This window comes from Otolemur garnettii, unplaced genomic scaffold (genome assembly GCF_000181295.1).
Source record: "Otolemur garnettii isolate 467f Iridium unplaced genomic scaffold, OtoGar3 scaffold00023, whole genome shotgun sequence".
NCBI lineage: Eukaryota > Metazoa > Chordata > Mammalia > Primates > Galagidae > Otolemur > Otolemur garnettii.
The window spans coordinates 7779844-7790220 of NW_003852418.1; positions in this window are offsets into that span (position 1 = coordinate 7779844).

The window sequence follows — 10377 nt, forward strand, 5'->3', positions numbered from 1 at the left end:
AAAAAAAAAAAAAAAAAACCTAAGTAGGGGTCCGAGTCTATTTTTCCAGGTCCCCTAAGTTATTTCAATACTGGTAGCATTCTAGTCTCTGCATCAATGCATTTGAATATTTTATTTTACTTATTATTTATTTATTTATTTTTGAGACAGAGTCTCACTATGTCGCCCTGGGTAGAGCACTGTGGCATCACAGCTCACAGCAACCTCCAACTCTTGGGCTTAAGCGATGCTATTGCCTCAGCCCCCCAAGTATCTGGGACTACAGGCGCCTGCCATAACACCCAGCTATTTTTGGGTTGTAGCTGTCATTGTTGTTTGGCAGGCCCGGGCTGGATTCAAACCTGCCACTTCCAGTGTGTGTGGGTGGCACCCAAGCCACTGAGCTACAGGCGCTGAGCCTGGATTTGAATATTTTAGTATAGAGTCCACATTTAAATAAGATCCTGTGGTATTTGTCTTTCTGCATCTGGCTTATTTCACTAAGCATAATGTCCTCCAGGTTAATCCACATGGTTGCCAACAGCAAGATTTCCTCCTTTTGGAAAGCTGACTATTCTGTTGTGTGTGTATACTATGTTATCTTTATCTGTTCATCCATGAATGGACATTTAGGTTGTTTCCATGTCTTAGCTGTTGTGAATCCTGCTGCATTGCACGTGGGGGTATAGATAGTTCTTCAAGAGCCTGATTTCAATTGCTTTGGATATATACTGAGAAGTGGGATTGGCAGATCATACATGGTAGGTCTATTTTTAATTTTTTGAGAAAACTCCATACTGTTTTCCCTAGTGGTCACCCTGTAATAACCTATATGCATATACTCCTATAGTCTTTTACTTATGTGCATATATATTTTTTACATAGTGGATAATCCCGTGACTATTTTTAAATTTTATGTATATGATGAGTATTTTCCTGTGGCCCTTCATAGATTGGCAGATCTATGTTGATTACCTTGGTGGTTCCAGTTTTTCCCTATTTTAGGAATTATTTCATTATTATTATTTATATTATTACAATTAAATCCCTGAATATTTATTTATGCCTTGGGAAAACCAATGATTGGTTGCATTGTCGATAAGAAGTAGGGAAGAGATACATGGTCCCATTTGTACATAAATATTGCCAACTCTCTCTTCCTAATGTTTGGGCTATACTGGTACCAAAAGAGTCTGAGTCAGCCCATTTTCCTTCACCCTGACCTTCAACATAGATGGTGGGATGGTTCAGATGGCAAGTCAGAGGAGTAAGCAGGCTACTGATTGGAAGTTGACCGTTGTACAGGGCCATAATCGCAGACTTTAGGCTCATCAGACAAATTTGAAATCCAACTTCACCACACTAACCATGACTTTGAGTTCATCATTTCTCCTCTCTGAAACTCCATTTAATCATGTGTAAAAATGGGAATAAAGGTATACCTCAGCGATATTGCAGGTTCAGTTGCAGGCTGCCACAGTAAACCGAGGTCCCACAAATGTTTTAGTTTCCTGGTACATCTAAAAGTTATGTTTATACTGCACTGTAGTCTATTAAGTGTACAATAGAATTATGTCCAGAAAACAACGTACATACCTTAATTTAAAAATATTTATTATAAAATATTAATTAACAATTAACTGAGCCTTCAGTGAGTTATAATCGTTTTGCTGGTGGAGGGCCTGCCTTGGTGTTGATGACTGCTGACTGATCAGGGTGGTGACTGACCAAGGTTAGGGTGGCTGGGACAATTTCTTCAAATACTACAACAATGAAGACTGCTGTGTTAGTGGACTCTGCCTTTCACAAAACATTTCTCTACAGTATGTGATGCTGTTCGATAGCATTTTACCCACAGTAGAATGTTCAAAATTGGAGTCAGTGCTTTGAAACCATGCCACTGCTTATATCAAGCAAGTTCATGTAATATTTTAAATCCTCTGTTTTCGTTTCCATGACATCTGCAGCATCCTCATCACGTGAAGAGTCCATCTCATGAAACCACTTTCTTTGCTCATCCATAAGAAGCAACTCCTCATCTCTTCAAGTATTATCATGAGACTGAAGCAATCAGTAGTCTCTTCAGGTTCCACTTCTAATTCTAGTTGTGCTGCTATTTCCACCCTATCTGCAGTGACTTCTTCCACTGAAATACTGAACCCCTCAATGTCATACACGAGAGTTTGAATCTCCTTCCAAATTCCTGTCAATATTGATAGGTTGACCTCTTCCCATTAATGACAAATGTTCTTAGTGGTACATAGAATAATGTATCCTTTGCAGAAGGTTTTCAATTTTCTCTTCCCATAGACATCAGAGGAAACCCTATTTATGGTAGATATGGCCTGACACAATGTATTTATTAAACAATAAGACTTGAGTTGACGGTTACTTCTTGGTCCATGGGCTATAGAATGCTGTGTTCGTGGCATAAAAACATGAACCACCTTGTATGTCTCTACCACAGCTCTTGGGTGATTGGTTGCATTGTCAATAAGAAGTATGTAACATTTGAAAGGCATCTGAGTCCCATGGTGGACTCAAAATATTCCATAAACTATGACATAAACAGATGTGCTGATATCCAGGGTTTGTTCCATTTACAGAGTACAGGTAGACTAGGTTTAGCAAAATTCTTAAGGACCTTAGGATCATCCAGACAGAAAATCCACGGTGAAACATTAGATTCACCCTACACAATAGACCAAAGGGACCTAATAAATATTTACAGAATGTTTCACCCAACAGCTGCAGAACTCATGGTCTTCTCCACAACTCATGAATTAGTCTCAAGGATAGAACATATATTAGGCCACAAAAGAAATTTCCAGAGTTTTCAAATCAAACCAAGTATTTTCTCTGACCACAATGGAATAAAACCAGAAGTCAATAATAAGAGAAACACTGGGAAATATACAAACACATGGAAATTAAGCAATATGCTCCTAAATGACCAGTGGGCCAACGAAGAGATTAAGAAGAAAATTTTAAGGGCTGGGCACTTAAAATTCCTAGCACTTTGGGAAGCCAAAGGGAGAGGGTGGTGAGTCGCCTGAGTTCAGGAGTTTGAGACCAGCCTGACCAAGAATGAGACTCCATCTCTAAAATATAACCAGGTGTTGTGGCAGGCACCTATAGTCCTAGATACTTGGGAGACTGAGGCAAGAGTATTGCTTTGACCCAAGAATTTGAGCTTGCTGTGAGCTATGATGCCACAGTACCTACCAAAGGCAACAAAGTGAGACTTAGTCTCAAAAAAAAAAAGTAGAAAATTTTAAATATCTCAAAACAAATGAAAACAAAATCACAATATTTTGAAGCCTGTGGGATACAGCAAAAGCAGTAATAAGTGGAAAATTTATAGCAATAAGTGCCTACATCAAAAAAGTAGAAAAGCTTTAAATAAACAACCTACTGATGCATCTCAAAAAACTGGGAAAACAAGAGCAAAGATGAAGATGATGGCTGAGGGGCTTGGTGGTTAGAGTTGTGGTCCTCTTCTCTTTGACTTTATTGGTTAAGTTCGGTCTCCGGGTTGGAGGTTGTGTAGCTGCTATAGTAGAACACGGTTAATTATTCAAGTGGCTATTTAATTCAGTCTCTCTTAGTTTTTAGGAGTTTCTGTTAGCAGAGGATTGATGAAGTTTTTTGAACAATACTGATGGCAAGGTTTACATTTAATTAAAGTTTTGTTTCTTGGCAGAGTTTACTATTTTTTGTTTTTATGGCTTTGTTTATATATATTACAAATTTTTAATAGGTGACTTTTGTTGAGGCCAGTTCCTAAGTCCCATTTAACAGATTATTTTAGTACAGACTAGGTTGAGATTTAATATAGGTGAGTTACAGCCTTTTTTTCTTTGAATTAATTTTTTTCTCTAATTTTTTTTTTACTAAAGACAAATTATAGCAGAACTAATTTAGTTGTTAAGATAAACTGTACCTTTAGTATACTGATTATTTGCATAAAGTGCAGTAAGAATAATTATTAACTATTTGGACTCTTTTTAAAATTGGCTTTGCTGGAACTTTTTATAAGGAATTTTTAGGTTAGATTCTTTAAAAGTCTCTCATGAGCCTAGGTTTTATCTGTGCCATTAGATACTTGTATGCATTGGGTAAATTTTTTTGAGGTTCCCAAACATATTTCCACCCCCAGATCTGTCAGGAAGTTACCTTCGTTCCTTACTACAGATCAGGAAATGTTACTGATGCGTATCTGGCCAGTTTTTCAGAGGGATTTTTATTGGCTTCATAAAGTCAACTTTAATTTTTTAACATAGTCCGACACCTCTGGAAATGTTATTCCAGCCAAAGCCTTGGTAAAATAACTAGTGTCTTTATCATGTTTTATAGAACAAAACAGATTTTTATTGAACTTACATAAATAGTTGTATTGTTAAAAATTAAGAATATTTATCAATGGCTTGTAGAGTTGGAGAAATTAAGGAGAGAGAAAAAATATATGTTTTAAACTTTGCTTATAAGTATATACATTGCTTGAGATGTTACAAATAGCTCAAAAGACAGAAAATTATTTTTTTGACTTCTGGAAAACAAAACACAGGAAGAACCAACTATATTTTAAACAAAAAGCTATAATAATTTAGTTTTATGTAATTGATTTCTGTTTGAAACTAGATTAGTAATATTTGTAGACATGTTAACTTTTCAATGAAAGTTTTAAAAATCTGAAGGTACTTAATTTTTAAAAACATTAGGAAGGTTAATTTGAGCGAATTCCTCAGCTATTTTTAATATTTTTTTTTAGGATGAACTTTGAACTTAGTTACATAAAAAACACTTTCCTTTTAGATGAATTAAAATTATTACTGACAGTACATGTTAGGACAGACTAATGTTTTACAATATCGGAATATATATATATATATAAAACCATAATTTACACAAAATTAATTACCATTGTATATCTGACAATGCTTTCCATATACTTTTAATAAATTAAATAAGTTTAATTTGTTTTTTAGGTTTAGAATCTGCCAGTCTCGGTTCATGTGGCAGCGCCGTAACTATTGTGCTATGGGCATCAAACTTTGAATTTAGAGTTTTTACTTTGGAAGTTTTGTCAAATTTTTTTTTTTTTTTTTTTGAGACAGAGCCTCAAGCTGTCCCCCTGGGTAGAGTACTGAGGCATTACAGCTCACAGCAACCTCCAACTCCTGGGCTCAAGCAAGTCTCCTGCCTCAGCCTCCCAAGTAGCTGGGACCACAGGCGCCCGCCACAACGCCCGGCTATTTTTTTGGTTGCAGCCGTCATTGTTGTTTTTTGGCGGGTCCGGGCTGGGGATTCGAACCCACCACCTTAGGTGTACGTGGCTGGCGCCTTAGCCGGTTGAGCTATAGGTGCCGAGCCAGTTTTGTCAAATATTAAAGGTTTAAAACATTTGTTTAAACAGAGCTACTAGTTAAAATATTTGGAAGGCAATACATAGTCAACAGGATTACATGTAAATTTTTTACAAAGTCTTTTTTATGAGTTTACTTATGTTTTGCATTTTACCTTTTTTTAAAAATCACACAATATTCTTTCCTTATACAATGTCATTTTTTTGGTCCAGTTTTTTTTACTCCCTAAAATTTATATTTTTAAAAACAGGATTACAGTTAACTATTTATTATCAAACTGATAATTAGAAAGTTTTAAAAGGCAAGAATTTTTCACAAAGACCCAGTTGTGTTTGCTTTTTTTTAGGCAATTAAATTATTACATTTTACAAATGAGAGACATTTTATGAAATATAACATTGATATGGGATTTTTTTTAATCAGAGCTAAACAGAAAATCTTTATTTTTCAGGCTCAGGTAAGTTTAGAAATCAGATTTTTATGTCCAGGCACAAACACATTGCAGGTTATACTTTTTGAGTCCGAGTAAGGTTATAAATAAAGCAGTTGTAAACATTTGGAAGGTTTTACTTTGAGTAGGGAGTACACATCATAATTTTTCCAGATAAAAATTGCGAAAACTTAACCCTGCCTAAGTGTGAGTCTGTATTTATTCATTCGTTAGAAATGAATGGGGGACAGAGTCAGTTTCTCTTTACCATTCAGTTGGTAAAGGCATATTTCTGTTTATAAATGAGGCAATTTATGAACTCAGCCTCATTTGTTTTAATGTTTCTTGTTGGCACCTATCCCGCAATTCTGTTTAGATTTCTCTGTCCCTGCGGTGTCACTTTGCAGCCCCCCATTTTGTTTTTTTTTCTACCCTTTTCAGCCCCTTCAGGGCTTGGAGAATCCAGTGGGCCACGTTTTTGGAGTCTCTATTGAAATGGCTGCGCATGACACCATTTCTCTGACACCTCCCATAAATAGCTAAATCCTGCAAAGTAGAGGCAGTGAGGTGGGTAAGCCAGGCGAAAGGAGTAGATAAGTTTGAAAGGAATCAAAACTGTCTTTACTATGTCTGAATTTTTTAGCCAGTCGTAGCTACTGCTGCCAGTGGCAACCCTGTCATTTGCACAACTGGGAACGAAAGTTCAACAAGAAATGTGATCAGATGACAAAATAAATGTACTAACAAGTTATTATAAAAATCGACCTGATGACCCCTTTTTTTGACTGATGGCAACTCAGAGTATGACAGTCAGGTAATTGTTAAACAGAAAAAAGGAGGGGCCCAAAAGTTTGGTGATGATGGGGCATCAAAGAGTTAGGGGGATACTAAGCCCAATATCAGGTCAAAGAGGCATCAGACGGTGAGGGGTGTTAGAAGGGGTAAAGTCTTGAAGGGTTCCTTGAAAGAAAAGATTTGCAATTCATTCACAAATGTTTCAAGACTGTTTCAGGCTGAGACTAGTCTTCTAATAAACACTGAACAAATGTCATAAAACGACAATAGTTTATATTTACTTTTACACTTTAGTACCTTTAGAATCAGAACCAGAATACATTTTTATACACTTTTTAACAAGCCTGTGAATGATTTAATACTTCAGGGGTTGATTGAACTCCCACTTTTATTTTAATAGCGTTTCTGGTGACGGGTGTTGATCTATATTTCTGGGAGTCCCTGACAGGACAGTAGGGCTGTAGTTCTCACTGGTGGGGCCTGGCAAGCCGGGGTCCCAGTTTAAAGTTAGTAACTACAGTTTTTTGTAGGCAGAAGAGGAACAGTTTTAATAAACTTTGGATTAACCTTTTAATTGTAATTCAATCAGCTAATTTGGCAGGGTGAGGTGGGGGACAGAGTCAGTTTCTCAGCAGCCGCCCTGTGCGTGAAAAGCGGCTTTTTATGCCCCAGCCACATTCAGTGGCCACAGTCCGGGTTAAAATAAATTGTATATAGAACAGAAATATGGACACGTAAACTCATACATTGAAGGTATATAGAAACGAAAGTGATGCCCAGTCTCAAGGATAGTAACAGTTTACCAGGAAAAAGAGGAGGAAGGAAAACACGGCGACTTTCCCTGGAATGAAATCTAAGAGAGTTTCCGAAAGGAACCTTGAAAGGACCCTGAATAAAGCACCGGGACTGATAAATTAAATACCATCTGGACTAACAGGTGTTACACAATTTACTACAATATAAAGCTCATGGGACTGCCTACATCGCAACTTTTTCTTGGCACAGTCTTTACTTTTTACTCATACACCACCCCCCACATGCTTTGTAGACTCAAGTTAATATTTCCCACGTAGGTGCCCACTTCTTTAAAGTTGAAAATCTGGAATTTCTAGTTTCTCTTTGTTAAGCTGCTTAGTTTTACTGACGGAAGATATGCGCTTTGTTACTGTTGTTCTTGGTGAATTTGGTTGAAATTAAAAAGTTATTGAAAGTGCATTTTCAAAAATTACTCTGTCTTATTTTGAGCAAATCACTAAGGGGACGAAAAGACTACAATACAAAACATTATAAAAAAAAAAAAACACCAGATAAACCAATAAAGTAAAATGACAAGTGGACGGGACAGGAAACACAAAGGGAATTCAACAGGCAGAAATTAGTCAGACGCGGAGTCACATTTAACTTTTTCACTCACTTATACAAAACTTAAAACATAAAAGACACATAAACCAGAACCAGCACAATTGACTGCAGAAACCCAAGACAACCCAATAGGAGACTACAATTTACCAGAACAGGACTAGCCTGCAAATCTGAATAGTCTAAAAAGACTGCTAATACCAAAACAGTCTAATAAGGAGCTGTAAACATGACAACACAAAAACAAACAACCCAAAGAGACAGGGGGATGTCGCCATCCTGCCTCGGCGGAGGGGCATCTCGGGCTGCATCCAGCCTAGCCCATGTTCCCCCAGATTCTCTAGAGACCCAGACAGATTTACGTAAGGCGCCATAATTAAATCACCCAAACAGAAAATTTGGAAACCTGTGACCCGAGTTTTTTCTCTTTTACTCTCACTGGCTGAGAGCCCCAGGGCGGAGGGACATCTTCTCGTTGGCCTTCCCCTGGAGCTGTAAGCCGGTGGTGGGTCCAGGCAGGGGGTCCAAGGGCGAGGGCAAGGATCTCGCTGGGAGCCTCCAAATGAAATAACTTAGGGGACCTGGAAAAATAGAGTCGGACCCCCCCCCACTTAGGTTAATTAATTGGTAATTTATTTTACCTGCCTCAGGGGCTGCTGCTCCAATAGTCAGCAGCCCAGGTGTGAGGGTGAGTTGCCTTTTATAGGCTTTGGGCAAGCATATTACAGAAGCAAAATGTGGCTGGTTAAGGGGGGGGTTACAACTTGGGTAGTCATGGATACAGCAATGGACAATAATTAATACAGCTTCAGTTGACAAGGAATACATCTCATATCACAATGGTTATGATTATACAACAGTAATTAATCAAGTCTCAGTGAGTTTTCCACCATTGTTCATCTACTGAGAACTTGGGGGTTTTGTGAAACTTGGGACTTTTCTTCCTTGTACCTGAAGCTTGTTCTTGGCAACCCTAGGGGAAGGAGGGGGCCTGGGAACGTGGCTGGGAAGCACTGTTCTCAGCCGCCATGGGGGGACGAGGGACTTGCCTTGTTCCCCAGTTGACTCTGGGGGGAGAGGGGAGGAGGAGGGAAATGGGCTGGAGGGGGGCAGACAGGTGAGGGCTGGGGAACAGAAGTGGGCAGGGGAAAGAGGGCTGGGTTACAACACCTTAAAAAAAGAAACTAAGAAAATAATCCCATTTATAATAGCTACAAAATAAAATAAAATAACTAGGAATAAACTTAACCAAAGAAGTGAGAAATCGCTAATAAAAACTATAAAGCCTTAATGAAAGAAGTTGAAGACACAACAAATTAAAAGGCTATTGCATATTCATGGAGAGAAAAAATCAATATTGGTAAAATGTCCATACTACCTAAAGCAATTACAGAAGTAGAAAAAATAATCTAAAAATTCATATGGAACCACAAAAGACCCATAATAGCTAAAGCCATCGTAAGAGAAAAGAATAGAACTGTAAGAATCATGTTACCTGACTTCAAATTATACTAGTAACCAAATCAGCATGGTGGTGGCATAAAAACAGACACCGATACCAATGGAACAGAATAGAGAACCCAGAAATAAATCCACACTTCTATAGTGAAGTTTTACCTTCAACAAGGTGCCAAGCACATACAGTGGGAGAAAGACAGTCTTTTCAATAAATGGTACTGGGAAAACTGGATATTCCTATGCAGAAGAAGAGTACTAGACCCTTATCTCTCACCATATACAAAGATGAAACCAAAATGGATTAAAGACTCAGATCTAAGACCTAAAACTATGAAACTCCCAAAAGAAGAAATGCTTCAGGACACTGGTCTGGGCACAGACCTTTAGTAAGACATGTACACACAAAGCACAGGCAATCAAAGCAAATTGAACCAATGGGATCACATCAAGCTAAAAAGCTTTTGTACAGCAAAGGAAACAATCAACAAAGGGAAGAGATAACCCACAGAATGGGGAAAAAATATTTGCCTAATACCCCTTCAAAAAGGGTTTAATAACTAGAATACATAAGGAGCTCCAACAACTCAGTAAGAAAAAATCAAATGATCTGATTTTAAAATGGGCAATGGATCTGAATAGATAATTCAGAAAAGAGAAATGGCCAAAAGGCATATGAAAATAAAGCTTGATATCGTTAGCCATGAGAGAAATGTGAATTAAAACTACAATGAAATATCATCTCACCCTGGTTAAAATGGGTTTTATCAGCTTGGCATCTGTAGCTCAGTGAGTAGGGCGCCGGCCACATACACTGAAGGTGGTGAGTTCAAGCCCAGCCCGGGCCTGCTGAACAACAATGACAACAGCAACCAAAAATAATAGCCGGGTGTTTTGGTAGGCACCTGTAGTTCCAGCTACTTGGGAGGCTGAAGCAAGAGAATCGCTTAAGCCCAAGAGTTTGAGGTTGCTTAGCCTCTCAAGAGGCTATAG